We start from the raw sequence: 15546 nt of genomic DNA, 5'->3' as shown, positions 1-15546 counted from the left end.
ATCAGTTTAACTTTTGGACTTATGCGTAAAATTTGAAAGAGTGCTTCGTGAAGCCCAAGCAGGACAGTTCGGTTTTGCGTCATCCGATTGATTTGCTGACGAATTCACGCGTTTTTGTTGCCGGAGAATTTTTTCCCCCTGTTTTGGAGCGTCTTGCTGGGTAGTGCTTCGTGAAGCCCAAGCAGGACAGTTCGGTTTTGCGTCGTCCGATAGATTTTGCTGACGGTTTCGAGCGTGTTTTCGTCACCGGAGATTTTTTTTTCCCTGTTTTGAAGCGTTTTGCTGGGTACGTATTTGGGAAGGCCCAAGCAAGACGGTTTATTTTCGAGACGCCAAGAAGTTTTGCTGTCAGTGTCAGTTTTGTGTTCAGTTGAGAATGGATTACCAACTGGTGAGTTCGTTTAATGCTTATGATAACACATATTTTTTTGAAAGCGTAACTTTTATGTAACATTAAAACAGACTTTGTATGGTTTGTCACTATAGGTGTCGGCATTATGCTTTTATCTTATACAATTTGAATATACATATAAATATAAACATAAATAAAAGAGAAAAATCTTTTTGACATTATTAAAAATTATCTTTTGAATTGTTCGACATTGTGAATGTTGACGTATTTTCTAAAACTTCTACCATATCGAGACAAAATGCACAGTAATACTCATATGTAATTTTCAAACAAACTATGTATGGTTCGTCACTAAAAGTGTCGACATTATTCCTGTTTCATATAAGTTAAAATATATACATGTAATTTTCAGTTTTCGGGAGGGCAGGATCAAACATGTCGTGCGTCGGTCGAGTGAAGTGAAAAAGTTCGGCGATCGGTTAGTTCTGTTTGATCTTTTGACCTTGACGCTTGCTTCTGCGGGAGCGGGTGACGAGGGCAGGATCAAACATGTCGCGCGTCGGTCGAGTAAAGTCAAAAAGTGCCGCGATCGGTTAGTTCTGTTTGATCTTCGACCTTGACGATTGCTCCTTGGCAGTGCGTCAAGAAATCCCGAGCAGGCGTCAGTTGTTTTCCCTCTCGGGTCGTGCGCCTATTTTCTCTGAGTGCTTTTTTATAGCCGAGCAAACGAGTTAAGCTGAATGTGGATTGTTGCTGCTCAGTCAAGGATGACGGATCAATTGGTGAGCTCGTTTCATGCTACTATTTCTAATCTATAAAATATGTATGACTGCACATTTAATCGATACAACGGTAGGACGTAAATATGATTTTTCAACAAACTATGAATGGTTCGTCACTGTGAGTGTTGACATAAACTCTAATTCATGAATTATTTATGTTTAACATTTTTTGTTTACAAAACACCCCTTTCTTTTTATCTTTATTTTTGTAATTATAAAAAACAAATTTGAATGGTTCAACACTACAAGTGTAGACTTGCGAAAGGTTCATTTTATTCAACAAACTTTGGATGGTTCGCCACTGTGTCGGCATAAGAATAAGAGTGTTGTATGATGTTCCAGCCAATCGAGTTTTTGTTTCTTTTCAAATAAGTTAAATATAATAACACATGCTTTCGTCCTGACAGCTGTAGGAATGTTACATTTAGATATTTGTTCAACAAACTTTGAATGGTTCGTCACCTCAAGTGTCGGCATAATTTTCCTTTACATAGAAATTGTTCATATCAAATGAAAATATTATATTTTCGTAAAAGCATATTTATATTTGACAAAAAACTATTTATCATGGTCTAATCACTTATCAAAGTGAATCCTTTGACCCAACGATCCTCCCCATTAACAAACATCCTTCCCAGTAACCATTGTGGAGATGCAGAGGCAAACACGGTCTCCAAATAGCAAAGGTTACACACTAACATTCCTTCCCCCAATCCCACCTGACTGCAAGGACGTGGCCGGCGCCGTTATTGACCCTGTATAAATAGAGGCACTGAATTATGCACACTGAAGAAGATTATGGTCAATCCCAGCCGAACTTCTAGTTGATTCTTTGTGCATTTTCACTGACTTCGGTCAATCACGGAATAGCAACCATTGATATGTGTAGTCAGTCTAAGCTAAGCTAAGCTGGACTTATGCGTAAAATTTGAAAACTTCGGTAAGTTTAGAATTGCTTTTTCAATTTATGTTTCTGATAAAGTAAAACATTTTATAATGAACTGTTGACTGCAATCAAAAGGGCAAACATAAAGATGAGATGATGCATAAATGTGACTTGTAATTCTGTAGAATTTATTTTTTACCTGAAATAATTTTTCATTGAGCTTGATATATGTTTTACACCTACTTTATGAAATCAACTGAAATTTACAGGATCCTGTTATGAAACCTCAATAACCTTATAGGAATCTTCAGGTTCTCATAAGAAATATACAGAAAAATGCTTGAGCTCTAAAGCATCTTGCCAAGCATCCGCAGGATCTTGCATAGAGTTCTTAGGATCTTGCTAAGGATTTTGCTAGGAGTTAATATCTTGGAATTCCGCTGCGATGTTGCTGAAAATTCTCAAGTCTCCGATGAAAAAACATTTTAAGTTTATTATTATTACGCTACCACTAGCACACCTCAACGGAGATGAACCAGCCAAGGGCTGAAAATCTTCCTAATAAAGATAAATAATAATAATAGCACACCTCAAATTCCTCTGGGAACCTTTTCAAAGCCCCCAAGCTTTCGCCGGAAATATTAAAAATACCAATAGAAATTCACATTATCCCGCTTAAAATTTACAGGACGCCCTAGTGTTTATTAGGAATTACCAGATTTTGGACATAATTCTCCATAACCATTTATACACTCTAAGGATCCCTCAAGAAGCCCTCAGTGTCCACTTGGAATCTGCAGATATCCTCATGAATTCATTAAAATTTCTGGAAAGTCCCACAAAAACCAAGAATCCCTTAAGGATTCTCCAGGGTACAGTAAGGAATCTCATAGACTCAGCTCGTAAGGAACATTTTGATGATGTTAAGACACGTATGCTTGATTACAGAATTCTGGATCGTCTCTTAACAAATCTAACGCCTTACAGAGTCTATAGAAAAAAGGAAACGTTTCAATAGTTGACGCAGAGAGATCAATATACACACCAATACCACAGACAAATAGTTAAAACACTCTCAGTCGTATTTATCGCACGCTTCAATGATATTATTGAGAATAAATTGTAGTTTGGACTGTATTCGCATTTGTCATATTATTTAATGAAATTTATTAAAAGTTATGATGCACGACATTTTGCTGTACATATTTGTATATATTATTGCGGTGTGTTTTTACATGCGCTATGTTTGTAAATCCATAATCCATAAATCCATAAAAGATGAGACAAGATTTATGATTGTAACTCTGTGTGAGTCATAGATTATGCTCTTATGTCGGTGCTGGTGCTTTGTTCAAACAAGCTGTTCCAAATCTGAAGAAAAGTGTTTTTTATTGTATCACCTACTGGCAGACTCAAGTGGGCTGGACATTCAATATGAATGCCTAAGAAAAGAGTCTTTAGTTGAGATACTGGTGGAGACTATTGGCCTCATGAAACGTTGTCAATGTATGACCAATGACCATTCTGAAGTAAATAAGCGCGTACGCGAGTCCTTAGTAGTTGGTGAGATTTGGGGAAATATCGACGAAAATGGAGCTCTGGAATGTAATCGGTGTGGAGATGACATGCTGTTCAAATGACTAAAGCAACAGACACGAAAATATTTACAAAAAAATACAAATTTTAATGGTATTGAAAAATGTTGCCAAAAACGGATCCATTTTGTTGCCAAAATCGGGGGGTGCCAAAATCGGAGCATGCCAAAAACGGAGCATGCCAAAAACGGAATCCCACTGTAAATGGGATTGTTTGGAATCCTGATTTTTTAATCTCAGTGAGCGTTATTCTGTTAGGGATTCAATCCCACGATTGAATCCTTACTCATGAAGTGTCATCATTATATCTCTGTACGGGAGATGTTTGTTTCAATTTTGTGTGGAATTCTGACAGTTGTCCAGCTGTTTGCGAGCGCTCATGGCCGGCACAAGTAAGCACTTTTACTGGTAGGAATCAAACGATCTGACATTTCGCTTGGGGCACTTGAAAAGCAATAGATCAGTATGATGATCGATCTTCAACGCCCTTGTCAAATTTCGCGGGATCGCTAACAGTAAGAGAGCTTACTTGAGGCTTCTTAAAAGCTGAGTTGGTCTTTTTTAATTTATAATTTTAATGAAGAGATATAAAAGATATTTTAACGTGCAATGCTCTTGCTTCTGCAAATGTGAAAAGATAGAAATGCCTCAGAATCTAGGCACTTCTAGCGGTTTTAGTTTTGGATCTTGCTTGTAACTCAAAGGAAAGAAATAAGAAACAATGACTCATTTTGTGGTGTGTGCTAACGTAAGAACTAAACGACACATACCGTTTTGATTCATATTACGGACACTTAAGGCCTCAGTGAAGTATAACCCAGCTTGGACCATACAGAATAAATCATTCTGTATGATTTTTTAGCGTTATCGAGCGTCGGAAGCCCTTAACTTTCGAATGGTGTGTGAAGAATACGCGTCCGCAACTTGAATAATTTTATATAATCAAAACGTGTGACCTTTTCATGATTCTTATTCCGGACGCTCCCTCACTTTTGCCTCATATTCCGGACGCTTTGATTCGAATTACGGACAGCTCGTGATAATCATTAATGGAACAGTCAAATCATCAATTGAAATCGTTCAACCACTTAAGAGACGTCTAAGGTAGTTGGGCATTATAAATTTGCAATGATATTTATGGAAAAAACCTAATAAAACGAGCCTCGAAAATGAGAACTTTTGGACGGCGAAAATTGAAAACATTTCGTGTGAAATGTTTCCCATACAAACGAGAGTGTCCGGAATTTGAAGCTGTCCGTAATATGAATCAAAACGGTACAAGACGCGACTCGAGACAAGACATAACACTTATCGTTCTTACAATCGGAAGAATTGTAAGAACGATAAGTGTTATGTCTTGTCTCGCGTCGCGTCTTGTATGTGAAGTAACAATGCTCCAATATAATTAATTATAAACCCGTTCGAAGATGACATACATATTTCATTTATTATTTAAAGTTTTTGGCGTTCAACTTTCTAGTATTCAGCATCTCTTCCTTAAGGACTCCAACTCCAGACGACTGCATCCTTGTAATCAATTCGATCCATATTTGAATTTGAGATACGGACATCATACACTGGAGTAGCATCTGCGGGCGATCAATCATGCTCATGCTCAATTTGAGATACGGACATCATACAATTCGGTACCATCATAATCGCGAATGTGATATTTTCTAACTGCACATTTTGGTTCATCATTACCAAAATTGGATTCGTTAGACTTAGAGAAACTTCACCAGCTGCATTTGCTTGAATTAGTCTGAAATAGTTTCACATTGGTTAGAAATGCTCAGATACCATTAGAACTGTTTTACTTATGGATCAGTAGAATCCGCATAATTTTCCCACCAACATCGTTGAAACACTCTAAAAAATCGAAAATATACAGGTGTAGAGATAAGAATATATCTGCCCATAAAAGCATAACTGTCCCATATGGGTTTCCTCAAAAAAAAAATTTTTGGAGGGCTACGCATATTTGTATGTTTATTTTCATATGCACACATAAAATTGAACAGTTTGTTCGAAAACATTGCGAAAAAATTTCAAACCAGTGCTGTCCCATATTGAAAAATAAAGGCATAACAGTCTCTATATAGATCAGCCTGCAAAAAGTATAATTATTCTTTAGTAAAAAATATCTGCGATACAAATTTATCGCGAGCACATTTTGATTGAAATTTAGCATCATTTATACATTCAATTCATTCCATTTTGTAATGTAGAATATCCTCTATATTTAACATAAGAACAGTAGTGTCTTACTGAATATTGTAACATGACCAAAAACCGCGCCCAAAAGCAGAACCGCTTCTGGCGGCAATGTCGATGTGGTCAGCTAGTCTTGGGTTGAATACGTTCAATCTTTACGAAAGCTAATTTACCGTATTTCATTTGCAATATTGATGATTAATTCGATTTCAATCAAATAATTGAAGTTGCATAAACAATGGAGCTGAAATAGCTGTTGTGAGAGAAGCACATCTCTTCATCCAGACCATGATGAAGGTGGTAAGAATGCATATAAGTCCGGACGAGGATCTACTCGGGTTGAACATTTTCTTGCTTTCACAGGGCATAGTATATCTTCGTGCCACTCGTTATAAAAATGTGAAAACAGTTGATTGGCAAATAAAACTCTCAGATTGAAAAACTATCACAACAAGAAACTCACAGCACTAAAAAACCTGGACGCATTTAAATGAGCAGGGCCGGATTGCATTGCACCCGTGTTCTTCAAGAATCGTTCAGAAGAGCTTACCGTTCCCCTAAAACGCCTATTTCGGCATGTTTCTAAATAATGGAAAATTCCCAAAAGCTTGAAAATACTCATATTTGGTGCCTGTTTTTTTAATCAGGCACAAAATCTGACATACGGAACTATCGCGGAATTGCCAATATCTCTTGAAAACATGTAACAGCTCCAATTGAAGTATTTTTAGGCTATCATGTAGTGCAGATATGTAAAGTTGTAGGGATCATAGATAATAGACTCAAAACTCACTTTTGTAGAAAATTGGAATTTCATAATGAAACAAGCAAACAGTAAGCTTGGCTCCATTAATAGGTTCAGCAACAATTTGCATAACCCTTATACTATTAAAATATTGCATTTACATATAAACGACCAATTCTGAGATACTGCCACCTAGTATGGAACCCGAACCATATCATACACGAAAAATCCATAGAATAAGTACAGAAGCAATTCCTTTATTTCCGGAGATTGAATTGTACTGAAGAATAGGAAGAAGAATTAACAAATGAGTTTTTAAGCTATAAAAAAGTCTATGTATTCCAAATCATGCGTTGTTTTGTATTTAATTAATAAAAAATTCAATTGTGAACAGCAGTTTGTAGATAGAAACTTGCTCATCTAGTCTTTCCTCATTATTCAGGATATTTTGGTTACTGTAAAGATTTTGAGCATACGGATACCAATGGTCATCGGCTGCCAGATCACTGCAGTATAGCAGGTTCCCAGTTCCCCGGGGGATGTGATCATGTTTCGAATTGGCCACTTATCTAGGAGCACCTGGAAATCTACTATAGAGTAATTACTACATTTGTGATTTTGAAAATGCTCCACATCTTCCAAGGCATATAAAACCTACTGTTCATGGTAGACGGTGATTCTAAAACTACTTCCAGAAGCATGAATTTCAAATATTGGTTTTATTCCGTACAAAAAAAAATCCGTGTAAAATTATCCACTTTCATCAGGGTACCTCGAACCTACTATACAGTAGTCATGACAGCCGGAGGTTTATGAAGTACTTTCTGAAGCACCTTTTAAAATCTTGATATTTGATACCCATTTTGATGTGATTCCGGACATGTTTTAATTGGCCACATCCCTTGGGGCACCTGGATACTACTAGAGAGTGTCATGGCAGTCGGTGGTTCTGCAAATTCTGCCGGAATTATCACCTTTAGAAATCTTTTATTGATATGGTTCAGAGCATGTTCCTAATTGGGCACTTCTCCCAGGGCACCTGAAACATACTACAGAATAGTCAATTCGTCTAAAGGTTATGAATATGCTGCCGGAAGCATCATCTTGAAGCATAAGAGGAAAATAACCATCATCGTTTTAAAAATTTCAAAACTAGTTTTTTTTTTCGCTCAAATTTGAAGCAATGTTCATGAAGGTTTTTTAAAATTGAACGAAAAACTGGGTTTTCATTTTGGATGATTGCTGATGATTGAATGATGTATTGTTGAGCATTAAAGGTCACTAGGATATAGCTCCGGGATAGTATATACAATACATGATAGGAAATAGAAACATGACTGATCATATTTCCGGAACCAGTTCTACGTAAATGGTTATATTTCTGAAGATTTTCAACAAATTTAAATGCGTTTTCCGGCATTCAACTTCCTATTATTCTAGTCTCTATGAAAATTGCAAACACTCATACACTTCACCCTGCACAAATTACTAGCGACAGAAAAAATGCCATTTGACATGACCTGGGAGAAAACTGGAACATCTTTGGTGTCAGGTGGCCAAGAAAGTTCCTGAAACAAGACCAAATTTGCCGCTGACTACTTCCAGATGCATTGAATTTCATCCTTTCTTCATAAAGTTATGAGCATTTGGAATTAGCCAAAATTTTGCTCATCGTTCTGAGCTGCGGTGAGCCTGATATGGCTTTATTTTTGTTGCCTTGCAATAAAATAAAGGCATAAGAGAACTTCTTCATTTTTATGCTCTTATAATTATATTTCCGTGAGAAACTACTCAAAATACATCTGAGCGCTAAGTATTGAACACGATGATGTTCTGCTGGCATTTATTTTGGCATTGTCGACGCTAAATTGGTGTTTTTTTTTTTTTTGACGACAAGATATTTAACTTCATCTATAGATTTCTCGTTCGATAGCAATTCCATATGGACAGTTATGCTTTTATGGGCAGATATGTACCCTGCTAATAAAATTTGTTACTGACACTAAATCATCAACGGTAACTAGATACATTTTCATTGTAACGCCAAACATAATCTTCATCAAGGATTCAATCCTCGGATTGGATCCTCTCATACAAGAAGCAAGATTCAATGCATGCCTTGATCAAAAGAAATTGAGCGCGCGTAAACGATCTTGTCCTGGAAGATTTTGATCTCAGCAGCTCTTGGAGTGAGATTTTTTGAAGACTGTTCACTAATAATGCTGATATTACTAAAATTAATAATGCATATGTTAAATAACATATTATTACTCATAATTAATCACAATATACATTTTTAGAAATAGCAGTTTTTGTTTAATATATCAACAAACTTGTATGTTGAGCTAGAGAAAATTTACAATATTAAATTTCTCCTGTGCAAATTATCACGCATGTACTTGACCCTTTGATATTATGTTAGTAGAGGTTGAAAGTCTTTTCAATACACTTCACCCGTATTTTCCTGAATATACCGTCAAGCTACATTCACCGTGCATTTAAGAAAAATCTGCGCTTCAAAAAAATATATTATTTTTCCAAATCATTTAAAGTGAACTTGAATACCACTACGAAGCGTGCAATTATACCATAATTCACGGGAAAATCTAAAATTGTCATGCATAACAAAAAATACTCAAAAATTATGTTTACAAATTTCATGTTAAGGTCGCCACGTACCGTTCTATGTCACCATTCACCGTGCACACTGGTACACTATTTACCGTGCGTATAGTTTTTTCATGATTAAATTACGTATCTTGAAGAAACGTTGTTGATGGTGCAAATATGTTGCTAGTAGTGTGCGCACTTATTTTTAAGGGTATTCAAATTATATTTTACAATGAAAGCCATAGAAAGTTGAAAAAATTGCTAAATTTATTTGTCATTAAATCGTTATAGGAAGTTTGACTGTATTGTCCAAACCATTTCATATTTGCTCAAAAATTAAATATCGAGTAGTTCAATCACGACATAACAATAGTTCTTACATCGCCCAATAATTTATAGCCTTTTACACTAATGCACGGAAATAGGAACCATCAATAATGAAAAGGGTCCCTTTACCGTGCCTTTGTGTTTTGACTGGAACACAATAAAAAAATCTAATTTGCATAAAATGTTATGGTTCATGCGATGAAATACATCTAACTATCTACAGCAAAACTTATTGAAATTACGAAAAATTTGATACTCTAACGTTAAATAAAAAAATATGAATTTTTGGTGTTTCTACTAAGACGTTAAGAAAATCCCATTATTAAACAGAATTCACATGATTTTGACTACATAAACTAGGTTTTTCAAAAGGCTTTGTGACAAGAACTACTTCATTTCATCAGTTTTTTTTTTTGCTGATAAATAGTTAAATTTGTAAAATTATATGAATATTTTGTAGGAATTTGTTAATAGCACGGTGAATGGAGGCCGCACGGTGACTGGTGACTTAACGTATTGATTTTTCCACAAAAATTTCATTTTTTTTCGTACGGTGTGAGATTGGGTCATGCAAGTACGATTGTGAATGGAATCACAAGTCTACATTTTTGTCGTTTTACGGTGCCGTGTGTACTCTTTCATCATTAAGATCTGTTTATTCTTTCTAAATATAGCATCGCTGAATCATCAACAAGTCTAAGGGATGGTACACAAATTATGTCACACCAAATTTCAACTTTTTTGACCCCCCCCCTTTGTCACACTCTTTGTATGAGCCTCCGAAAATTTTGTAAGGCTTGTCACGCTTGGATCGCCCTCCCCTCCTTGGAGCGTGACGTAATTTGTGCATGACCCCTAATTGAGGATTCCGTGCATTGAATAACAATGCAACACATTTTGATAACTTCTCAAACCAGCAACTGTCTTTCGTGCGCAGCAACATCGTAAATTTATCGTTTTTTTTTTTCATATTAATTATTTGTTTGTATTTTTATATCACAGAAACATCTTACAGAAGTAGGTACAAATGCGTTTGATCGCTGAAAATACCGGGATTATGACGTCAACAACTGTCTGAAATTTTTGATCGTGGAATATTGCACCGAAATTCAACTATTTGCGAAGGGAAACTTAATAGGCTTTATGGCAACGGAGATGAGACTTAGAAGACAATTTGAAGATGAAAAACAAAAAAAAATTGTGTAAACTTGAAGATAAATGCTGGTTTGCATTTTTTTTTCTCATAGCTCTTCATTTTGTTTGTATAATCGTACTTTTAAATGGGTTTATCATACTTGTGAAACTTCTTAGATGTCTTTTCGTTTTATTTGCATCGTATTTCATCAATAGTTTTCAGCTTTGAATGGTTTTGTAATCATATTCTCAAAAACAAGTTATTTCAATTACAGTGACCCAGTGTCACCCCCTCTATGGGGTGAGATTGGGTCATTTTTCATTCACTTGTGGTGCCGCTGTGAATAAATATTTATCTTTATTTTTTAACAGTTGTTAATGTACCATAAAAGTACATACACACCAAATTTTGAAGCTTATTGGAGTTAAATATCGCAAGTTATTCATAAATAATTCGTACATATCCTTTTTTGACCCATTCTCACCCCAACGACGGTAGTGTTATTTAGTGTTCCATTGAATATATTTCATTGCGTAGATGTGAATTGATGTGTCGTATGATATGGTTTCTTTGTAACACCAAACACGCCCATGGAACATAATCCGGAACATCCGGTACTGAGCGTTTTGTTACAAGAATATCTAAGATAAGCAATGGAATCCAAGAAATACCCTCGTGTCCCAAACATCTTCAGCATGGCTTTGCTTTGTAGCCGCGGACTCAAGCCACTCGGCTAAGGAATACTTTTTCAGACCAAAAACCCTAGAGCTATATTATATGTCAACTGGAGAAATCACTATAAGCATTCATGAGCTTCTCCTCGAGGAAACTGATAAGAAATTCCTAAAGAACCTGAGGAATAGTCGCGATACAGTCTCTGAAGTTTTCTCTTGAGCCTCTAACATTTTTCCCACTAGGATTCACTGCAGTAAGGTAAGTGACTTTAGACACAGTTTTGGTTGAAATAGAGGCTTTAGAGACTTGCATTGAAATAGTAAGGGTTCATTCACAAATTTCATAGCGCCAAAAATGGCCATTTTCGACACCCACCCACCCCCTCGTAATGCTTTTTGTAAAATTTTAAAAATTTTGTAAGAGTCGTAGTTTCACAAGGGCACCCATCCACTCCTTCAGCGTTATGGAATTTGTGAATGAGCCCCAACAGAGTCTCTAGAACGAGATTTGCTATTAGTCTTATACTGTCTAATTCTTAACTTTATACTGTTCTAGGTAAAATCTCTGCTGATTTGAAGCGAAATAAAAAACATAATTCTGTAGCATGTGCAAACAAGGACACTGTGCACTTTAAATTCTTATCACCTCTGCAGTAATCGATGTTCAATTTGCTCAACAAACTGGTATTACAGATTTACTCATATTGACGGATTTCCTTATCTCGAAACCTTCCATTGTTTTGAAAGTAAAATAAATACCTTTTTAAGCGTGAATTCTCCAACAATATACGATAAGGTATGAATCCAATATAGAATTCAGCAGCAGCCTCTGAATCTCCTAAATCTCAGGAATGCCAAAACAGATCTGTACGTAATTCAGCACCATCCACACAACAGTATCGAACAATAACGTCACAGATTCACTTCCTTTGAGCACTTCTTTTCTCAGTGATTTATGTCACTATATGGTTTGATTTAGCATACACTCAATTATCACACAATAAGCCACCCTTCCCGCGATCAAACGATAAAGAGCACCGAAACGAATCCGTTTCAACAGATCAGAAACAGCGGAACACCGCCTCGCGAAACGCAACATGTGACGAATAACTGGTTCGAATTTCAAAAATCTCGACCGAACCGTTCTGGAGTCAAATGTCAACTGATAGAGCAGCGAGCAGTCGCGATCGCGACCAACCGACCGACATTATCCGCGATCTCCGCGTCAAAAGCTCTGATCAGTGACCACCACAACGGCCGGAGATGCGATCGTGGAGCACAAATAAATAAAGCAGAAGAGAACAATCAACAAAAATCTCCATTTCCACATTGGATGTGTTCTGTGCGGATCGCGTGTAGAAGTAGTGTTGATAATTTCAGTGCACTGCAGTGAGCTGAGCGAAACATACACGTGCTCATAAAATATAAGAATCTAGAAAATTGCATTCTTATTCTCTCTCCGTGAATCGATTCAAGACTTGATACCCTTTGATACAAATGGAATCAGAATAAACATATCTTCTTCTTATTCTGGCGTTACGTTCCAACAAGGATTGCCTGCTTATCACCTAAGTGTTGTTATGAGCTCTTCCACAGTAGGTGTGGCTGATATTTCGAAGGTTTAGAGGTCAAATCCCATAAAAGAGCAACCTCAAAGTTTCTCGGACCCTATTCAACAGTTATTAACATTCTTTCTCAAAGTTGCCATTTTTACAGCTTGATTCTAAGCACTTTTCTTTTGAGTTGATTAATCGTAAGAACTAATAACGCATAACACTTGTAAGAGATGATCGATTTGAGTTCTTCTATGATAACTTTACTGAGTTATTAGTTTAATTTTATCAGGATTGTATTACTATCTTTACTATTTCCTAGACAAAACAGAAATTATATCCACCTTGAGCAAAAGTTGCTTCAAAAAGGCCAATCATAATATCACTGAATTATAGGTTGATTTTTACTGCATTTTGGACCATGAAATTCTAACAACCCTGGAGCGATTTACATACACAGTGCTGTTAGTTACACCAATAGGGCCTAACTGACAAATAGATTTCTCTTAATCGATCATCTCTTTCGCTAATAAAATAATCTGTAATATTTCTTGTTAATGAAGCAAGATATAGTGATTCTTCATCCTACAGTACAAAAATCTGTTACGAAAAGAGAATCAGTTTTCTGCAATAACGCAAAGAGAGCAACGATGAAGAGAAATCGAAGAATGCAGTAAGCCCTTATGAAAAAAAACAACACAATTTATACATAACAAGTTTCGCATACAATCTTTTGACATAATTTTCTCGGAAAACTTTGTCAGTAATCTTGAATAATTGTTTGCAAGATTTCACACAATTCTAAGGAGAATTGAAAACTGTATTTCTTACAGAACTCTGCACATGATTTTTATAACAATCTGGACACCATTTTCAAGATTTCAGATGATATTTTTGAATGAGGGGTTTTCACTAAATGAAGAACAACGTTCTCAAAAAACCGAATTTAGTACTATACATTTAATTCCACTCTAGTGGAATTAAATGGTATAGTACTAAATTCGGTTTTTTCATCTACTTAAGAATTTCAAATATTTAACTCCATGTGGGATTCGGACAGAAAATGGATTCAGATTTCTGGCCAATATTATGGGCATTATCTCACAGCGACCATATCAGGGTTTTTGTATCTTTCGATTTGTGCAGTTCTCTTAGAACTCAAAATCCATGGCTAAATTATTTATAATCCTGATCAGGGCAGTTAACTAGATCTCAAATTTACCAAAAAACAAAAGTTCGATGTAGCAAACTTCTTGCAAACAGAAAAATTTGACCCAGTGATGCGAGAGCGAAATAAGTTGAAAAACTAACTTGCGCTATTAATTCGCAAAATATGTTTGTACTTTTATACGATGATTGAATAGTCCCAGATTTCATAAAGATTGAGTGAAATTGGAGTTCTGAAAGCATTTTTAAGAACACAATCGAAGTAATTGTATTGTTTGCTCCTTTTTAAAATATATGGAGAATTATAAAACCAAATGAAATTTAATTTAGTTTTCAAATATGAGCAAACTGGCACACTATGACACTAGTCTTAATTGAAGATTTTTCAATGAAGATTCAGTGAATCATAAACTCATCTTGCGCAACATAGGTTTTCTGTAGTTTGACTAACCGGATTGAATGTTACAATTCTGAGTACGGTAATATATTCATGAATCTAATGAATACTTCTGTTATGTGCTAATCAAAAGGTATATTTGTTCAAACATTATTCTCTAAGACACTAATCTAACGATGCTGAAGGTGAAACAGCTTGGAATCAACTTCTAAGATTGCACTGAAACTTCAAAGGCACAAATCTCGCGAAGAAAGCATCCATCAGCAGTGAACTTTTTATTTTGGCTTTGTGCACTAACAGAAAGCTTAAAATAAGAAGATCAGACATGTTTGCCAATTATTTTTCCAGTTTTGTGCCTTTGAAACGTGAGTAGGGGCACAAGTCGGCCATTGTGACGGCCATCTTTGGATTCCGAGATGTTTCACCTGAAGGATTCCATTTTTCAAACTATTCACTAGCTTAACTCAAGTGCCGTATAGCTTGACGAAGCCAAATCACATGTTGATAGCATAAAAATCTGATAAATTAAAAAATCAATGATGATTAATAGTTCCAAACATGAACAATCTAATCAATCAGAGTAAGAACTTTATAAGAATATGAAAAATCTATTTCAAGATTTTTTCTCTTTTGTATGGAGAGAATCACTGTGCGCGCCGTACCATATTATTTTGCATTTGACTCGCGTCTGTAAAAGGTTGGGCAGGCTTGTCAGAGATGGTAATAGGTACAGAGGAGCGTACTGTCGGTTGATTTTTTGATAAAAATTAGTGATGATGCAGCCCCGCGACGTTATATTGATGCTCTCTCCGCGCGCAAAACGGCTGGGAATGTGGATACGTTGGATCGCAAAGTCAGTGCTCAAAACGCGACGCTATATAAAGCTTGAGTAGATGAAACCGGCTGCTGGCTACCACGTGGTGGCTCTCTCATAAAGACGGAATTGGTGTGTGTTCGCGCGCGCTTGAATATTTCAGGCGAAGCTGACACTTTGAAATAACCCACACAGCGATGGGTGTTGAAAGCAATTATGCGGTGACTTGTGGTATTTTCGGCAGATTATTTTGTTCTCTTGTCATGAGAGGTTTTCCAAAAGCTATGGCCCATTC

At 36.1% G+C, this 15546-nt stretch overlaps 1 protein-coding gene across 2 annotated transcripts in view; it reads right to left on the bottom strand.

Annotated features, from left to right (window-relative positions):
- Positions 1-12555, bottom strand: part of LOC5572250 (group 3 secretory phospholipase A2) — an 82681-nt gene extending 70126 nt beyond the window's left edge. The window contains exon 1 of one of the 2 annotated variants that reach the window (XM_021849482.1): positions 12080-12555. The gene's annotated coding sequence lies outside the window, so the exon portion shown is untranslated. The remainder of the gene's footprint in view (positions 1-12079) is intronic. The other variant, XM_001653884.2, reaches the window with a different exon arrangement.
- Between the last annotated feature and the right edge of the window lie 2991 nt (positions 12556-15546).

This window comes from Aedes aegypti, chromosome 3 (genome assembly GCF_002204515.2).
Source record: "Aedes aegypti strain LVP_AGWG chromosome 3, AaegL5.0 Primary Assembly, whole genome shotgun sequence".
In the NCBI taxonomy this organism is placed as follows: domain Eukaryota; kingdom Metazoa; phylum Arthropoda; class Insecta; order Diptera; family Culicidae; genus Aedes; species Aedes aegypti.
This window is presented reverse-complemented; position numbering and strand designations above follow the sequence as displayed.